This window comes from Xiphophorus hellerii, chromosome 11 (genome assembly GCF_003331165.1).
Source record: "Xiphophorus hellerii strain 12219 chromosome 11, Xiphophorus_hellerii-4.1, whole genome shotgun sequence".
Classification (NCBI taxonomy): domain Eukaryota; kingdom Metazoa; phylum Chordata; class Actinopteri; order Cyprinodontiformes; family Poeciliidae; genus Xiphophorus; species Xiphophorus hellerii.
This window is the reverse complement of record NC_045682.1, coordinates 5,882,434-5,900,728: the sequence shown is the minus strand read 5'-3', so window position 1 is coordinate 5,900,728 and position 18,295 is coordinate 5,882,434. Positions and strand designations below refer to the sequence as shown.

The 18,295-nt window shown below is 38.7% G+C and overlaps 1 protein-coding gene and 1 long non-coding RNA gene across 6 annotated transcripts in view; one reads left to right on the top strand and one right to left on the bottom strand.

The window, feature by feature from the left end:
* cadm1a (cell adhesion molecule 1a) overlaps positions 1–18,295 on the top strand; it is a 400,396-nt gene that overhangs the window by 228,196 nt on the left and 153,905 nt on the right. The gene's annotated exons all lie outside the window — the stretch shown is intronic.
* Positions 5,689–16,363, bottom strand: LOC116728206 (uncharacterized). The gene is made up of 3 exons (XR_004340963.1): positions 16,353–16,363; positions 16,304–16,308; positions 5,689–5,925 (listed from the first exon to the last, which is right to left on the bottom strand). It is a non-coding gene; the product is annotated as an uncharacterized LOC116728206 (long non-coding RNA).

Sequence of the window (18,295 nt, the reverse complement as noted above, 5' to 3'; positions counted from 1 at the left end):
ATTTTATTTCTGGGATTTATATAGTATTATAAACTTAGTAATAATTAATAATAATTACATATATATGCATCAAAGTAAAATTTTCTGAGAGATGAAAAAATATTTTTATTTGACTTTATTATTATTATTAATAATAATAATAATAATAATCTGCTGCTGCATTGAAAGAAACATTAACTTAAATGCTTATTATAAAAAATATTTATTAGAGGTGTCAATAATGCTGAATGTGTGTCAAATCGGCTTTAAAATTTGAAATTATGTGTTCATTCACAAACTTTCTATTTCAGTTATAAAATATTCTATGAAATGTGGCTGAATGGCACATTGGCAGACAGGAAATGGTTCTAACCAATCAGACTCCCTGATTCCTCCGCCGTCGACAGTCTGGTGAATTTCTGATCAGCTGCTGTCCGATAAAATGCCGCAAAGTTTTACAAAGAATTCAAACCTGCTGATATAAAAATATCTGTTCCGAAAAATGTTTACGTTGATTAAAAGTAAGAGATGAAACCACGAGGGAAACTTGAATCTGAAACGTGTTGAAACAGAACGAATACCACACACTGTCATATGAACACATATTGATCAGAAGCCAGATTTATTTCACACACATCTCAGCTGTAAAATCTATAAAATTCTAGTAATTACAGCAGCACTTAATTTGCATAGAAATATGAAAAGCGATGAAGCAATCTCCCAGATTCCTCACAGAGGGTTTGGTTTTGTGTGGATTACAGACACAGCTGCTGTTCCCGTAAAGATAATTCACCACATTGGAACAAGATCAGACTGATTCCGTCAGAGGACTTCTGGTGGAAAATGGCCGCCTCGGCGTGGAAATCCAGAGCTGCACTAAGATCATTTTATAAGCTCTTACACCGAGTGTGTTGCGTTCTAACATACCTCAAAACATTTTATCATCCAGCTTAAAATCAACTATTTTACTGTAACATCAGGACTAAAACAAGTGGATAGATTTTTACCTGCTGTTTATGTTATTCATCCATCAAATTGGAGCAAAGAGCTATTCTACTTTGTTTTGTGCTTCTTGAACACAATAAAAGCATTTTCCAGCCTCCAATCCTTTTTGGATGCAGAAATTAAGCCCCAGTGGGTTGTTTGCGGATGTTGCTTGCGCGTCACATTTATGGGCGTACCAGAAACGTGTGAATGCAAAGGTTCCGGCTTGGGAGTTTTGCACGTAAACTAAAATATGATTGATTGCGTTAACATTTTTTAATGAGTTTAAATGTTTCTAATGAATGAATCAAAATAAATTTGTTAAGCCCCAACCTTAAAATAAATCAGTGAATTATAATTTATTCATTAAGTACGCCTAATGAATAAATTAACTGAAGAAATATGGTCAGAAACCAAGCTTGGATTGTTTGGACTCAATGACCATTTTCACGTTAAGAGGAAAAAAAAGTGGTGATGCTAGCAAGTCTCATGACATCATCCTAACTGTGAAGTCTGGCGGTGGCAGCCTCATGCTGTGGGGTCGTTCTGCTGCTGGAGGGACTGGTAGCGCGTCACAGAAAGGTTCTCTCTAAGAACCTGTCAGAAATCTGCGACGCCGTGACGTCGTTGGCCTCGGCTTCCTCAGATTCTTTTAACGGAAAATAATCGGAGTGTATGTAAACTTCTGGCTTTGACGAAGATATTTCCTGGCTTTTATCAAAAGAATAAAGAAATAGAAAGTTTTACTGCAAAAAAAACAACACAGAAATTTAGTCCAATTTCACGTCTGGAAGTGAAAAAACACATAAATGTGCCTTTATTTTTAAGCAGCATGCAAGTATCTGGTTTCAATCAGGAATTAAAATAAAAAAATTATGAACTGCTTCATTTATGCGTATTTTGTGGACATACATATTGTTACCATTAAATCTATATTTCTTAAAATATTTGAATATATGTTCTTAATATTCCTGATATGATGAAGCAACAATAATAACAACCTTTATATCCATCTTCTTAACATGTCTGTATTTATTGCTGTTCTCTCCATGTTTTTAACCAAATCCTTGAGTTTTAAGTGGCTTGGAGAAGCTGAGGAAAACCTTGCAATTAAAACAGTTTGAATCCCAAACGAGAAGAAAAGCAACATGTCTGTTTCTGCAGGCTGATTGATTTCTCCTCCGCTGATTTTGGAATCCGTCTAGCAGGCGGACCCCATTTTGTCTCTCGCTGCACCGTAAATCAAACCTTTTACTTTGTCATTTCCTTCCCTCTTTTCCCGAATGCGCTTGCAGCTCCCTGAGAACATTGTTCGCCAATAAAACTAAAATCCCTCCATTGCAAATTTACCGACAATAATGTTCCAAAATTGTTTGTTTGGTGTCTGCTGTGAAGGCGGCGGTGGCAACAAACGAAGTATTGATGCGCTGCCTTTCTTTGATAATTTGTGACAAATGAGAATGTGGAGAGGAAGATATTTGTTGCTGTTTTTGGTCAAATTTAGCTTGGCAATCAGGCCCCCTGCTTTAAAAGCCCCAAAAAGCAACAAGAATTCAAAATGATTGTTGTAGTTTTTAAAAAGATATTGTAATAATCAGACCGAGACCAAACAAATCCAGTTTAGAAAGGAGATTTATTATTTTAAGTTTACACTGAAAAACAAAGATTTTTTTCTCTCCAAACTGTCAGTTTTTTTTACATCCGTGTGTCCTCACCTTTAATTTGATGCAGCCGTCTTCTAGAACAAAGACGGCCATATTTATTTGCTGAAGGACATTCTCCTTAGCAGCTTCTATCAACAGTAATAAAGCACAAATAACTAAATAAATCTACAGAAAAACAACAAGAAGCTCATTGAAGTTGGTAACAGAATAAATTTTTAAAAAAAAAAAATATATATATATATATATATATTAGGAGGTAGGAGTTTTTGGTTTGCTTGTGCTAAACACTATGTTGGTATAGCGCTTTAGCATTAGCGTAGCTAATGTTTGGTTAATGCTTTATGGCTACTACTGCTAACTTTTGACTTAGCAGTGCTCACCACAGGATATATCTTGAGCCAAAAATGTGGAGGTGAAAGTACTTGCAGGCCACATGAGTTTCTAGATTATCAGTTAAATGTTAAAAGTTAAAGCTGCTGAGGTTTCCTGGGACCGCTCCATCATATAGACCAGGGGTGTCAAACTCAATTTCACCGAGGGCCACTTCAGCATATTGGCCACCCTCAACGGGCCACATTGACCGTATAAATCAGGAATGCCCAAGTGCAGTCCTCCAGACGGCAACTTTTAGATGCGTCCCTGCTAAAACATACCCAGGACAAAAAGTTGACTTTCCTCATTAGCAGCAACTCAGTTCTGTAGAGGGCTATGAATGAGTCAATGATCCAGGTGTGTTAGAGAAAGAACGCATCTAAAGTTGCAGAGTGATAGGTCTGGAAAACTAGACTTGGGCAACCCTAGCATAAATGTATAAAAATACAATGTTAAAAATAAATTAAACAACACCTCATATTGTTAAATAACTGATTTTATGTATTCAAGTTTTAAATATTACATTTGAGTTTGCATGGATGTAAAATTACTGCTCAGTTTAAAAATTACAATGTTTTTAAACTGCTCAGCTAAACTTCGCTCTTTAGCTTGTTAGCTTGTCGATGTTTCAGTTTTATTCGCTGGGAAAATTAATCTTTGTCTGCTTTAAAGATAAGCAGACAAAGAATAAAAACAAGTTTTGATATTAACTCTCAACTTCATTCACAAAACGTTTTTGTTATTTATTACACAACGAACATGTATTTCACATAAGAACAAAACAATGAGGTGATGTTGCCTGTCCTTGAACACAACGCTGATCCCTCTTCACCCTGTCACCAACTCACACACATCCTCATTGTGTTGTGTTGTGTAAATAAACACAAAACAAGCAAAATCAATAAACTATATGCATATTCCAGTATACTGAGTTTTGGTTTTACATTCATTCTATTTAAATTTAGTTTGTTCGTGCTTACCAATGTTTTCCCCTGGTCAGTTCGTCGATGTCTGGTTTTAGTTCTATTCTGTGGAAATCCGCAAAACGGCGTGTAGGTTTTCGTCAGTAATGCGCGATCTGGTCTTGGTCTTGTTTAAATTCATTTTTGAAAACATCCGTTCGCACAGATAGGTGCTAACAAACGTGGACAAAACACGAGCTGCGTGGAGTCGAAGCTGTGACATCAAATCAGGGGGCAGGAGACGGTAAAAGATTGAAACATCACGGGACTTCGCTCTTTAGCTTGTTAGCTTGTCGACGTTTCAGTTTTATTCGCTGGGAAAATTAATAATCAGCTTGAGGTGACTCTGCTGCACTCTAGTGGCGAGAAGCCGTAATGTTGGCTGGTAAGAATCAGAAGGCATTATGGGAGATGTAGTTTGTAGTCAATTCGTGCTCAAAACCTATTTTAAGTCATTCAATGGGGCTGTAAAACGGTGGTGGGGGGAGAGGGCCACATAAAATGACGTAGCGGGCCACATGTGGCCCGCGGGCCTTGAGTTTGACACATGTGATATAGACCCACCTCAGGCTGTCCGCAGACAGTCTAGGCGCTGCCAGATCAGTGACTTAGACTACGCTCTGCTGGATGAAGTCTTTGTGGCAATGGATCATTTATTTTATTTAAAGAAAAATCTAGATTTGACAGGAATCCAAATAGACAATTTAACCAGGAGATAGCTTTTCTTTACAGTTCTAACTTCATAAAGCTAATATTTGATATTCTCCCAGTGGCACTAAGAGACGAAGGAAGAATAAATTCTGCTCATATTCATATAAAATGATTCTATAATTTTATTCAGACAGTAACCGGCCCTTCTTTTTACCTTGTATTAAATACCGGTTTTACTAAATTCAAGTTGACAGTTTATTCCATTAAGTAACTCTGAGTTGCACTGAGAAGCAAAAGCCTGGCTTGATGCTTCTTGACATGTCCTTGCTTTGTTTCTCCAACATGTTAAATGTAAATCTGATTCGGCGTAAGAAATGGGTTTGTTTGTCCGATCCAGCCCCGAACGCGTAGATCTGTGGAGAAAATAGCCCAGCGGCCATCAAACGCACTGACAGTTCTCCCCGCTCAGCTGACATTGTCACAGCTTTCTGAGGCCAAGCCGCTGCAGTCGGCGGCGCCATAAATGTCACCGTGTCTTTGATGGTCCCTCCTGTGGATCGATGCCAATAAGTAGCAGACCCCCTCCAGCTACCGAACCTCCATCTACCCATCCAGCTCCTCTTCCTCCCCAGCCATCCTCCTGCCTTCCTTTTATCTTTGTCCATTTACATCCTTCTATTCCTTCTTCCACCAAGCAGCCGGTCGGTCCATACCAGACCGTCTCCAATTACGAAGCTCGGTTCGAAAGCCATGTGTCCGAACGGCTCCACGCGTGGTCAGACGTGAAGAAAAAGTTTTTTCTGTAAAATAGGGACAAATAAAGACAAGTGTGAATGAAAAGAGCTGATTGAACTAACTAAATTGGAGTGACGTAGCACCTTTATGCTTCCGGATGAAAATAGGAATATGTTTAAAAATACAAAAAAACAAAAACGTGTTTGAATAAAATCGTCTTTGGACTCCTGAGACAAAATTTCAGCAAAGTAGGAAAAAGCTTGACCACAGAGCGTCCTGAAAGTTAGGCTGTTTTCCCACCTGATAGTCCGGTAGACTTGGTTTGATTGGAAACCAAAACTGCAACATTTGTTCCATCTCCAGCTGCTGTGGTTCTCTTTCTCTCTGCTCTGAGCCTAACGAATCAAACCCTTTGATCAACCTGTTCCCCTCCTCGCCTGTGGGGGCGCTGCACCAGAAACCACACAAAAACCTCTGAAGAAGACTCTGACAGCAACTTCCTGTAAACCAAAATGGAGGCGTCAGAGTTTAACACTTGCAGGATTTCTGTTTAGTCTTTGGTTAAAGACCATGAGTCACTTCTCCCGCTTGTGCTCAGATAGCACATTTGTTTTGGTTGCATTTACCCAGAATGCCTTGCGTTGTAGTCTCCAAACTGCACCAGAATTCACTTGTTTTCGTTGATTTCAAATTCACTTTCAGACTTTCAGGCAAACAGACAGGAGGCAGAAATAATTATCTCAAATTCCTCTTTTTTCACACCAAACTTTCTGAGTTTGGAAACGTTTCTTAAATAATAAAAAAGTAGTTTAATCTAAATACAGCTAACTTATTTTGTTTTTTTCACAATAAAATCATTTCATTGCACTGTACGAGGCGGGGTTTAGATTATTCAGGTTACATCCATTAAAATGATTTTGTGCCGAACCTCAAGACTTTTGTGCTATGTAATGAACTGAACTGAAATCTCACACCAAACTAGTTCACACCAAACTTCACTTCTTTTCACCTAAAATGAATCTGGAGTTAAGTTTCCAGAAAAAAAAGGCTGGTGTGTGAATATCTGAATAATGGAGATTTTAGTGTTTTATTTCATAGTTTTGGTTTCTAGAGCAGTTTTTTTTTTTTTAATCTCCTAGTCTGACGGGTTTTTTTTTAATATTCTGGTAAATCTGTCTTGCTGTTGACAGCATCATCTCTGTCCTGCTCAGCACTGAGCCAGAGCTGTGGATAATTCAGACTGACCGGGGGGCTCGGCAGGGTGACCTCCCAACACGAACACCGATCGGCTGCAGTGCATGTTTGTTTTTTGTGCTGTCCAAAGCAGAAAAAAGGCTGCGGGAGAGGCGGCGCTGAGAGTGAAAAGAGAAAGCGTACCAGAATAGGCCGAGCGCTGGCACAAAATCAATGCAGCGCAACATTTTATTACAGGAGCTACTCCAACGCAGGTGCTAAGTAAGCACTCTGAAACCGGGAGGCCTGCTTAATATGGGAGCCGTTGTTCCTGGTGTCTAAAAGCGACTCCAAATGACTGACAATTACAGCAGCGCTCCTTGTAAAGATCTGCTTTCTCCAGGAAACGTTAAGACAAGGCTGAGCTGCTGAAGGAAAGCCAAGAAGGGAGAAAAGAATGAGCTTTGCCTGCTTGTTTAGAACTTCGGGCTGTTTTCAGACCTGATGGTCCGGTGGAATTGGTTTGATTGGAGACCAAAGTTGCAACATTTGCTACGTTTTCCAGTTGCTATGGTTTTATTTCTCACCTCTCTGAGTCAAACCCATCAAACCTGTTCCACTCCTCACCTGTGGGGGGCGCTGCACCAAGAACCACTGAAGGAAACGACACAAAAACCTCTGAAGAAGCCGCAGAGTGCAACTTCCTTCTTCACAAAATGGAAACAAAAATGGAGCGGCGTCAGATTTTAGTGGGTTTTCTGCATCGATATACGACTGGCTGCTGCAGACAGTGACGCTCCTGCAGACGGCCATTACTACGCACTGAGTCATGTCAACAAAACCAGACTGATGCAATGTGGGAGTCTGTCACAAAAATGCTCGTAGAGCCCTTCTTTCTGTAAAATATGGCTTACATTAAAGCTGGGGAAATTGCTGATGTTTTGTTATGTAAAATATGTATTCTCACTGGTTTAAATAAATCTGTAAACAGTTTGCTGCCTGTCAGTTCTGTCAAGATGAGAGGGAGGACTAGGGAAATGTCCCTTTTATATTTGTCCGTAATTGAATTTTACATAACTGCATCTGTTAAAATTAGTTTGCTCAATTTTGACAAACCATGGCTGCTATACTTTATGAAATATTTCATCTTATTTGATGATTGTAACGAATCTCGCCCCATTGTACAAAGAAAACAGGCAATTAGTCTAGTTTTTTTTTTTTTAGGCTTTGTTGCGCCACAGTAAAGGGATAATGATGCTGATAAACAGATGCAAAAAACCTATACTGTGTTTTTCCTCTCTCTCTTGGCTCACGAGTAAAATATGTATCAATAGATTTCTCTTGTCTCTGGTAAAACTCCACGAGTCGTTTTTTCCAGTTAGTTCTAAGTTAGCACGTGTGTTTTGGTTGCATTTACCCAGAATGCCTTGCGCTGTAGTCCACTTCCTGCTTTTGGAGCGGTCTCTGGACCGAACCATTAATTTCAACCGAACCCAGACTGAGGTTTGGAGATGGACCAGAGTTCCCTTTTTTGACCTCTGTCTAAACAGACTGGAGTTGGACTGAAGTGAACCAAACAATGCTCTCTTCGTTTCTGCATCATTCATAGAAAATCCTGCCTCGTCGAAGAGCGTCGGCCCTGCAGCTCTTCTGAAGGAGAATCTTTGTGTTTATGGCGTTCGGGTCCGGACTGAAGGACCAGTGGAAGTGCTGGGAGGCAGCTGTTTGTACTTCTCCCACTGAGGCTTGGCTTTGGTTGCAAAGCTCCGGCTCTCGGCGCTGTTGTCCTGCTTTTCAGCGCTTGGAAGCAACGGAGCGGCTTGCAGCCAAATCCTCTGCAGTTACCTCTCTCTAAAAACTCTGCAGTTATTCGCCGGTAAATGTTGGGATTAGGAAGTAATAGGCGTCTGTTGGTCGGCTGCTTGTGATAAGAAGTGAAGCAGCTTCAGGTGAATCAATACCCTCAAAGACATCCTTAATCTTTCTGTTGGAATTTAGATCAATCACAAAAAAAACGCTTTATTCTCGTTGCTTCACCAACAGACTTTTCTCCAGCGTTTTTGCTTAGACCGTATTAAAAAATGAGGATCATTATATGCTAGCTTTGGACAAAACGTTTGGCTCTTTTCCTCTTTAATCTTGCCCGGGATCTTCCGAGTCCTTGGCGAGTGACGCTCTCAGTGGGCGACGTGGAGCGACGGCGTGCTGGTAAAACGAAACAACACAACGTGTTGACGTCACAGATCACAGAGTTTAATCTCATACAAAGCAATGAACAACAAAGCTGCAGAGGAACAGAGATATACATTTTATACAGACTACACAAAACAGACAACACGAAACACATAAGACAGACAAAGGCGCCCAAAATGTGGAGGAAAAGATGAAAAAAAACCTCTCTCGCTGGCTTGCTGACTTGTACTTTTTAATGAAAGAGGTGTTTCCCTATTTAATATATGCAGTCAAGGCGTTCCGTTCTTTGACCAATTAGAAACTTAGAAACTCCCCTCATCACAGCCCCGATGTCTGTTTTTTGTCTAGGCGAAAAGGGGGGATCACTCCGTCTTGGGCCGTGCCAGGTACGGGGAGAGGCGCCAAGAAGTCTCTTCTGCTCTCTCGGAATTGTAAATTTTATTGCTGTGTCTGTCGAAAGGGGGAGGAAAAAAGGCCCTGCTTTGGCCTGCTTCTTCAGCTGAATTCCCAAATGTTCAACAGAAAACTATTCCAAATTAAAGTGTTGGCTATACCTTTACACATGTCGTGGATTAGCTATATTAAGCACCAAACAATAATTATTTTCTTTACAGTTCCCCCTTTTGAGGTCTTCAAAAAAGACCTCAATAAAAATTGATTAAGCCTTCTAATGCAGAACCAAAACTATGTATTAAAAAATAAAACAAAACAAAAAATAGAAAACAAAAGGTTGACGTAGCCTAATTATATACAGTTCCCCCTTTTCAAACAAAACCCAAGGGTAAAAACGACTTATCCTTACAGAAATATAAAATCATAAAACAAAAACACAGGATAAACAAAACCCAAAGTGCACAATGAAAAATGAAAAAATAAAACAGGGACATACATAATAAAATTAGTAAGAAATGCTCTGCAACTTAAAAGACAACATTCACCACCCAAGTACAACCTGTCAAATGAGAAAGACACAAAATTACAATCTGTTGCTCGTCTTTGTCTGTTTTTTTTTTTTTTTTTTTTTAAATGTCCATCGACAGTCTCTCAAAAAATATGAAGTCTTCGTCAAGAAATGTTCAAAAATTGCGCGCAAAAAACGAAACGAAAGTCCTTTGCAGAGTTCACAACGAACGAAAAACACGCAATAAAAAGTTAATGATGATCCTCTTGCAGCCTGATCTTCTTCGATCGGAAACCTCAAGTTTCCACCTGAGCGTCCGTTGCTCACTGAAAATGGGATTATTAGGTCAATATTACAGAGAGATTTCAAGGAAAAAATGAAATCTCCTTGTGAGGAAACTAAATCTCGTGACGCGACCTGTCACAGGTTATTAAACAGACATTTTGTGTTCAACATGAATTTCATTAGCATCAGAAACACAATTACCACATTCTTTAATATCATCTTCATTACAGTCAGCATAATCAAACGATGGTTTCACCTAAAAATAAATTTGTTTTGTTATTTTCCATCCAGGGAAATTATTTTAATCCTTTTTATCAAAGAACGCAGACTTTGAAGGAGACCACATCCGCAGGGCACCAGGAAACCAGCTGCAAAACTATAATGACAAAACAGAGATCAGATTTATCCAAAGGCATCATTCATTTGTGTAATTCAACACAAACATCTTCAATTCACTTTGTGTTCAAGTGAATCCTCCAACGCTCGTGGCTCTGTGGCTGTTATCTTCGAAATAAGTGTGAAGCCGCTTCTCCAAGCAGCCCCACCCCCGCCTCGCATGACACAGCTTGTATGACAGAATCCAGAGTCCTGGAGCTCCGAGCTCCAGGGCAGTCTGTGTGTAAAACCATGAGCAACACATCACGTGAAACCTTATCTCCTACTCTGTCCAGTTCTGTTCATCAAATGGTGGATGTGATCCCTTCAATTTACGTTTCTATTATAATATACTATAGCTCCTAACCGATGGAAAACACCAAAACCCTGTAATCATTTGCTTCAAAAGACATGTTTCCAAAGTAACGTGTTCCCAGAATGTTAAACATATGCAGATCCTTTCTTAAACCAATCTTATAAAAAATAGGATTAAACAAACGAAACAAAACAATCACAAAAACTTAAAAATGTAGTTGTAAAGCTTACATTTACCACCAAAATGAATAACAATGTGAATTAAACAGTCCAATTTAAATTACTTTTATAGAACAAACTAGATCTTACTCGTTATTTGTCTAAATCATTTTACATGCGTTCCTTAAACAAAATTCAAAAGAGTTAGACCTGGAGAAATTATAATGTAAATGTATGCCGTAACAAAACCAAACATTTTCAAAATATACCAATTTTTACCTCGGCTTTTACTTGTCGTCGAATTTAAAGTTTTATTCAAAATCGTTTTAAATGGATGTAAATCAAAAAAATCAAAATCAAGTTTAGAAAAATCATTATAATCCCGCCTGTGTACTTTTACTGATTAGTGATAACTTTAATCAAGAACAGATTCTTCAACACATTTCTTAAAACATTCATGCTCCATTAAATCAATGCTCTGAAAATGGCTGACACAATAATATTTCTAATTTCTATAATTATTTTCCCAAGTCAATTAACCAAAATATGCTTCATTATCACTATGAATTTATCTATTTTCTCAAAATATGTTAGCCCATTATCAGAACATCTTTTAATGGAGAACAACTCAAATCCATTCAAAATAAGCACATATTTGACATGTTCTTCAAAAGTTTTGTTTAAGTAATATAAGTGTTTCAGTAATCTAATTAAGTAATATAAAAATAACCCATAACATATTCTCCCTCCGTATGATACATTACTGGCTAATGTATCATCATTACCTAATATGTTAACTAACGATGTTGATGAAACAGGGTCATTATTTTACTGAGAAATTCCACCCAATACTGCCCCGTCCTAACAGGCAAACTGTCAAAACAAACAGAACAATTTATTATAGCATGCTTTAAACCTTCAAGATTACTATTTTCAAAAAACATTTCACATTACAGTTTTAAAGCTCATTATTCAATTTTACTCTTATGATTCTCAAATAATTCATTTTACAAACTTCTCAAAAATTTTCACTAGCGTTTGACAAAACGTGTTTACCAATTAAGACTCAGTGAAGGTTATGCATAAACCAGGCAGAAAGACGTTGAAAAAGAAAAAAAATTCAAAATATATTCTTAAGAAAATCCAAAAATGCTAAATTTTGACAAATACTGGTCAGAATATTACCAAATCAACAAATGAAAGAAATTAAACTGAAGACTGAATTTCCCCCTCCCCCTTTCGAACGGGTCAAGAGGAAACTGGTAACTCAAAAGAAAGAAATTAATTTGGTAGATTTAACAAAATATAAAGAACTGACACAAATAGCCAAATAAAAAGTCAGACTAATGAAAAGAAATGTAAAGATAAAATCCTAAACTACTCACTACTTAATATATAAAGTAATATGAAAGGAAAACAGAAAATCATTACCAAGAGTGTCTGTGTGTAACAATCGACTCAGTATTTCAATGCTAAAAACTTATATTTAACATTTTCCACATTATTCCTTACTCACTATGTATTTGCTTGTTTAAACTATCTACTTTAAAGAGAAAATGTTTCACTAAAGCTAGGAAACCAAACCGCATCAAAAATCCTGTCTTATGTGATGAGAAAAGACTCTCTACTCCTTCCTATAATCTATAATGTGAAACAATACCCTAAAATTTAAACAGCCAATCCCTATGTTCCTTAGGAAAAAGAAAAATTAAATCCTTTTGTACTTTTAAAGTTTATAAGTTGTATTTTTAAAGTCACTACACTTATCCGAGCAACCTCTTCTGCCAGAGCACAAAACAAATCTATAACCCCACCATAAAACCCCTCCCCCACCTCTTGGAGGGGCTGATTTTATGGCAGGAAGAGAGCCGATAAGGATTTCAGGAGGAACACCTAATTCTTTATTAGGCTTCGGCACTGGAATCATCAGATATGTTTTAGTTCCTTCTACTTTTAAAAATGAACTTACATGCAGATATTTTGTCAGGAAGTACTGTAAACGATGGGAGAGAGTATAATTTGCCTTACAGCTGCTGGTGCTCCCTTGCTGAACTTCTGTGAGCAGAGGTTGCTTCGCACTTAAAATTAGTGGTATACAAAGAGGCTTCACATGTTAATTAGTTGAATCTAGTGGGGGTAGAAGTTACAGCACAGCTGTAGCTCGTTCTCCCGTGCTGAAGTTCTGTGAATGGGGTTATAACTCCTCCTTGAGCTCCATCAGTCTCATGTCTAAATAAACATACTTGTCGCTTCTTCTTGTTTTGTGCTATTTATTTTTTCCTTAATTTTCTTATGTTATTAGCAGCCCTCTCGTCTGTCTACAGGCACTATTTAATCATCTCTTATTACAGTTTAATATTGATTCTCAACAATAATTCCATATAATGTTTTTTATTAACCAATAAGTTATTTCAAACTTAATGTTATCCTTCAACAACAAATCTTGTAAATTTTAGCAAACTTTTCTATATTTAACCAATTTCTATTTAACAAAAGAGTGACTTCTAATTTATCCTGTCTAATTATCCGTAAGTCCTGTAGATTTAACAATATTTTATCTATCTTAAAGTTTTGGTCTGTTTGAAAAAGACTGATCGTGAAAATATCTAGAGTCAGTTGCATATTGCAGTTTGTTGTTATCTGAACAATTACCTCCTACAATTAGAGCCTGTTTTTCTAAAGATCTTTTGTGTTTTTTTGTCTGTATCCTCAACCCATTGAAAAGGTCCTATTTTAACTCATTGTATTTTATCCTATTTTCCAACTACCTTCTCAGCCTAGAATGAATAATTAACATTTTTATCTACTATTTTAGTTCTCAATTCTATATACAGTTTTATTTTATGTATTTCTCTACTTAATCAGTCATGTATTTAGCTATTTATTCATTCACTTCATTTATGTATTTATCTATTAATTTGCCAATACATCATTACTACAATCCTCTGTGATCTAATTTTCTTGGTCTATTTTGTCTTTCTTTATTTATTTATTTAATTATTCATTTATTTAACCGTAAAACCCATAGTTATGTTCAATTTGTTCAGATGATTTATTTTATCAAGATTCTATCGTTTAATCACCGTCCTAACTTCACACTGCCGTTCACACTTACTGCTGTTATCGTTTAATTTTAAGAAGTTAGTTCAATTTAACACAGAGGATGTTTGAAAAAACTAGAAATTTTGCACCATCAAACAGCACTGAGAAAAATTCAGTATTTATATGACATAAAATACCAAATGGTATTTTATCTCCAATCACACACTCTGTCAAACCAACATGAATTATAACACAAACAAAAACACACAACACATTACAGAAAACACAAAACACACACATCTGGCCAGGTTTTATAGTCAGTCAAAATGTCATCAGTCCCCAAGTGTCAGTCTGTGGTCATTATTCTATCAAATTTTACTGTAATTTATATCAATTTTACTAAAGTTTATATGAAATTTACTGAAGCTTCAGAAATTGTCCAATGTTGTCATGTGTCAATTTAATTAATTTTAAACCCCAATCGTCAGTAACCTTTTAAATCCCCGTGCACGTTTAAAAAGAGAGACATCTCAAAGTTATGTTAAAATCAAACCACAACCAATAATTTTGTTTTCTGGTACCAGTTTTATGTACTGAACTCCTATTTATTTTATTTATTTATTTATGTTTTAAACTAAACGACCACGTTTTCGCCATCGTTGTACTTTCCCCGTTACGACTCTTCAACGAACCCCGACCATAAAATAGCGTACAGCACGTGTCGCAACTCAGTGTCCATAATAACTTCACAATAAAACGCAGCAAAATCAATGCAAATTCACACACACAGCGCTATCCAAACAACTTAACACTCTGCTGAAACACACAGCCAGCCCGAAGTCGTGCACGCGCACACACACGGCCACACACACACACATATACACACGCAGAGCTCTGCACGCACACTTCACACAAAAGAGCCGCTAGCTTCAAAAACACCACAAACATACAAATACAGATAACACTAAACAGAACAATAGACAAATAGAAAGAGAAGAGGAGAAGGAAAACAAAAATACAAAAAAGGCGCCAACTAAAAATAAAAATGCAACCTCAAAGCTCACCACAAGCGTAAAATAAGAATTTACCACAAATTCTATCTGACGGCCTACCTCAGACCTGTCTAGTGTCCCACACACTCAAAGTTTACCACAAACTTATAATATGAATTTACCACAAATTCTATCTGACGGCCTACCTCAGACCTGTCTAGTGTCCCACACACTGAATAAACCTACCCCAGGTTATTTCAAAATACACAATTCCTAAATTTCTTTCTTTAAGGAGCACAGCCATGGGTCTCCAGGGAAAAAGACATAAACTTAAGAAAACCCAGCTTTTACAACTGAGGGAGCGCAAAATCCTCAGTCTGAACCCGCTACGGTCCGCTGTACATGCGTATTTCCATACAGTGTACCACACACTCAAAGCCTACCGCAGGCTATCGTTAAATTCCAATTATAACTAACAACAGACTATTTTAAGAGCAAAACTATCCACCCTTGCAGCTCCGAAACTCCGCGTGGCTGCGCACAACAAAAGAGTAATTAAAAAACGTCTTACCGCACCAGCCGGACGGATCGATCGGGGAGAGACCGCCACCCGCCAAGATTCCAGAACCGGACGAAGCCCCCAAATATTAAAAAATGAGGATCATTATATGCTAGCTTTGGACAAAACGTTTGGCTCTTTTCCTCTTTAATCTTGCCCGGGATCTTCCGAGTCCTTGGCGAGTGACGCTCTCAGTGGGCGACGTGGAGCGACGGCGTGCTGGTAAAACGAAACAACACAACGTGTTGACGTCACAGATCACAGAGTTTAATCTCATACAAAGCAATGAACAACAAAGCTGCAGAGGAACAGAGATATACATTTTATACAGACTACACAAAACAGACAACACGAAACACATAAGACAGACAAAGGCGCCCAAAATGTGGAGGAAAAGATGAAAAAAAACCTCTCTCGCTGGCTTGCTGACTTGTACTTTTTAATGAAAGAGGTGTTTCCCTATTTAATATATGCAGTCAAGGCGTTCCGTTCTTTGACCAATTAGAAACTTAGAAACTCCCCTCATCACAGCCCCGATGTCTGTTTTTTGTCTAGGCGAAAAGGGGGGATCACTCCGTCTTGGGCCGTGCCAGGTACGGGGAGAGGCGCCAAGAAGTCTCTTCTGCTCTCTCGGAATTGTAAATTTTATTGCTGTGTCTGTCGAAAGGGGGAGGAAAAAAGGCCCTGCTTTGGCCTGCTTCTTCAGCTGAATTCCCAAATGTTCAACAGAAAACTATTCCAAATTAAAGTGTTGGCTATACCTTTACACATGTCGTGGATTAGCTATATTAAGCACCAAACAATAATTATTTTCTTTACAACCGTTTCATGTTTAGCTCAAAAGAATAGATGTAATAAAGTTGTATTTGGCATCGTTTTAAATTGTACAACAATAAAAGCGCCGGAAAATAGTCCAGGTTGTTGTTTATGGATGTTTGAAGCTGGTATTAGAAGATGTTTACATCATCTGACTTTTTCTCAGAATTATAACTTTCACCTCAGAATTCAGACTTTTTCTCTCAGGTGAGTCAAACTATAATATTTTCAGATTATAGTTGAGTCATTCAGCTTTTGCGTTGAAAAATGCTCTTTTTGCTTTTCTTTGTACTAAATCTTCATGAGTAACTTTGACTTTCCGTAACTGGCAGACTGCGGTAGTAGCTGGGAGTCGTAGCTCTTTGCTCTTAGTTCTGCTCATGAACATTTTCTATATGTTCAGCTTTAAAACAGTTGACTTCAGAATTTTTCTGGCTCTGGCTCATGCTTGTTGTCTCGATGCTGAAATATTTCCCCGATGTTTCCCATTTACAAAAAAATAAAACTCTGCTTTTCTGTTTGGATGTGAGGCTGGTTTTACCATCCAAATGCTGTAAATCCACAAAGTCTTACTTTACAAAAATCCTATTTGTAAAGCAATATGTTATTTTGTATATAAATAAACAAGCGATAGAGAAAAGAAGCATGATTTCTGTTTCTCTGTAAAGTTTGTTTCCCTCCCCTCGCCCTGGTACTGCATCAAACGAGCGGCGGTCTCAGGAGTCGAGCCACCGCTGTTGGATGATGACCAAAGGCAGGAAAACAATGCTATCTATTGGCTTTCTGAGGCGCGGGGGAGATATTCCTTATCTGGAAGCCATCGGATGATTTGTTGTCTCACATATCTCTCAAAGCTCACAAAGAAAATGCCGATGACCTCTGGACCGCTGAGCGCATTGCGGCGGTGGAAGATCATTTCCAGGTCTCGGCGCTCGGTGAGGCGTCACAAAGACTTGACCGTTTCAGAGGCCTGGTCTGAGAGCCGACGCCTCTCTGAGCCGCGACTCCTCTGGATAACGCCCTCGTTTCCGTAGCCGCCATGATAGCAGATGACCGCAGCAGATTTCCAGCAGACCTTACTGATGAAGGACATCGGTTTTGTTCTGTGCCACTACTGGGAACGTCGGGTCATCATGGCTGTCAAAACCTGCTTGGCCTTGTTGGACCGGCTGCTTTCTGCTGCTTTCTACAAGAACCCAAACTGACGGCAGGTTGTTGGGCTGCAGAAAGTACAAAAATCTACATTAAGTTAGATTAAAGGCACAGTGTTATGCAAAAAAAACAAACTTTCATGTTGGTGCTTGGTTAGTAACCCGGTGCTAACCAAGCACCAACATGAGAGTTTCAACAAAATCTCCCGGTTTCCAGAGAGTTTGTTGCAGTAGAAACACAAAGAACGTGAGAACCAGCGAAGGACTGGAACCAGTTACTGAGAACAGTGGCAGTGGTGAAGTTGTGTTATTTATTGAAACAAAGAAAAAGGAGCTATTAATCCTTCAGCACAATCATTTAGGAGAACCATGTAGCTGGAGCCATTTCTCTTTGCTGAGTCTTGTTTAAAAAAGAAGAAGCGGGGATGAAAACTGAATGTGGGCGAGAACCGGCGGATCCAACAGGCCGACACAGAAAAGGTCACCCGACATTATTGGTTTAAAATGAAGTGGCTCGGATGAAGCATGAGTGTTTCTTGGCTTCGCTCTCTCGGTATATTTTTCTTTTCTGTTTCCAAAGGCAGCTGGAAATAAACGTCACCTCTTTGAGTTGAAAAAAGGAGGAAATGATGTTGTGTGCTGACCCGTGTGCTGCCCTCTGATCAACCTGGTGACACAGTGCTTGATCTTTTTAAACCACATTTATCCACCTGATTCAATCTGTCCCCGCTTCCCGAACCGTTCCTCCATGTCCTCCGTCCCAGAATGCATCTGCTGAAAGCCCCAACGCTGCGGCATGCGAACCTCCGCGCTCAGACCGTTTCATTATCATTTCAGGAACGCTTCCACTTGTTGGCAGCAGCCACCTGCGGGGGCCACGCCTGCACGTGCCCCCCGCCCCTCCGGCTCCCTTCTTCATTATCCTCAGGCTGCAGTGAGTCACACACGTCCTTCAGGAGAAACGCCTTCAGTGTGGATTTTTCTTTT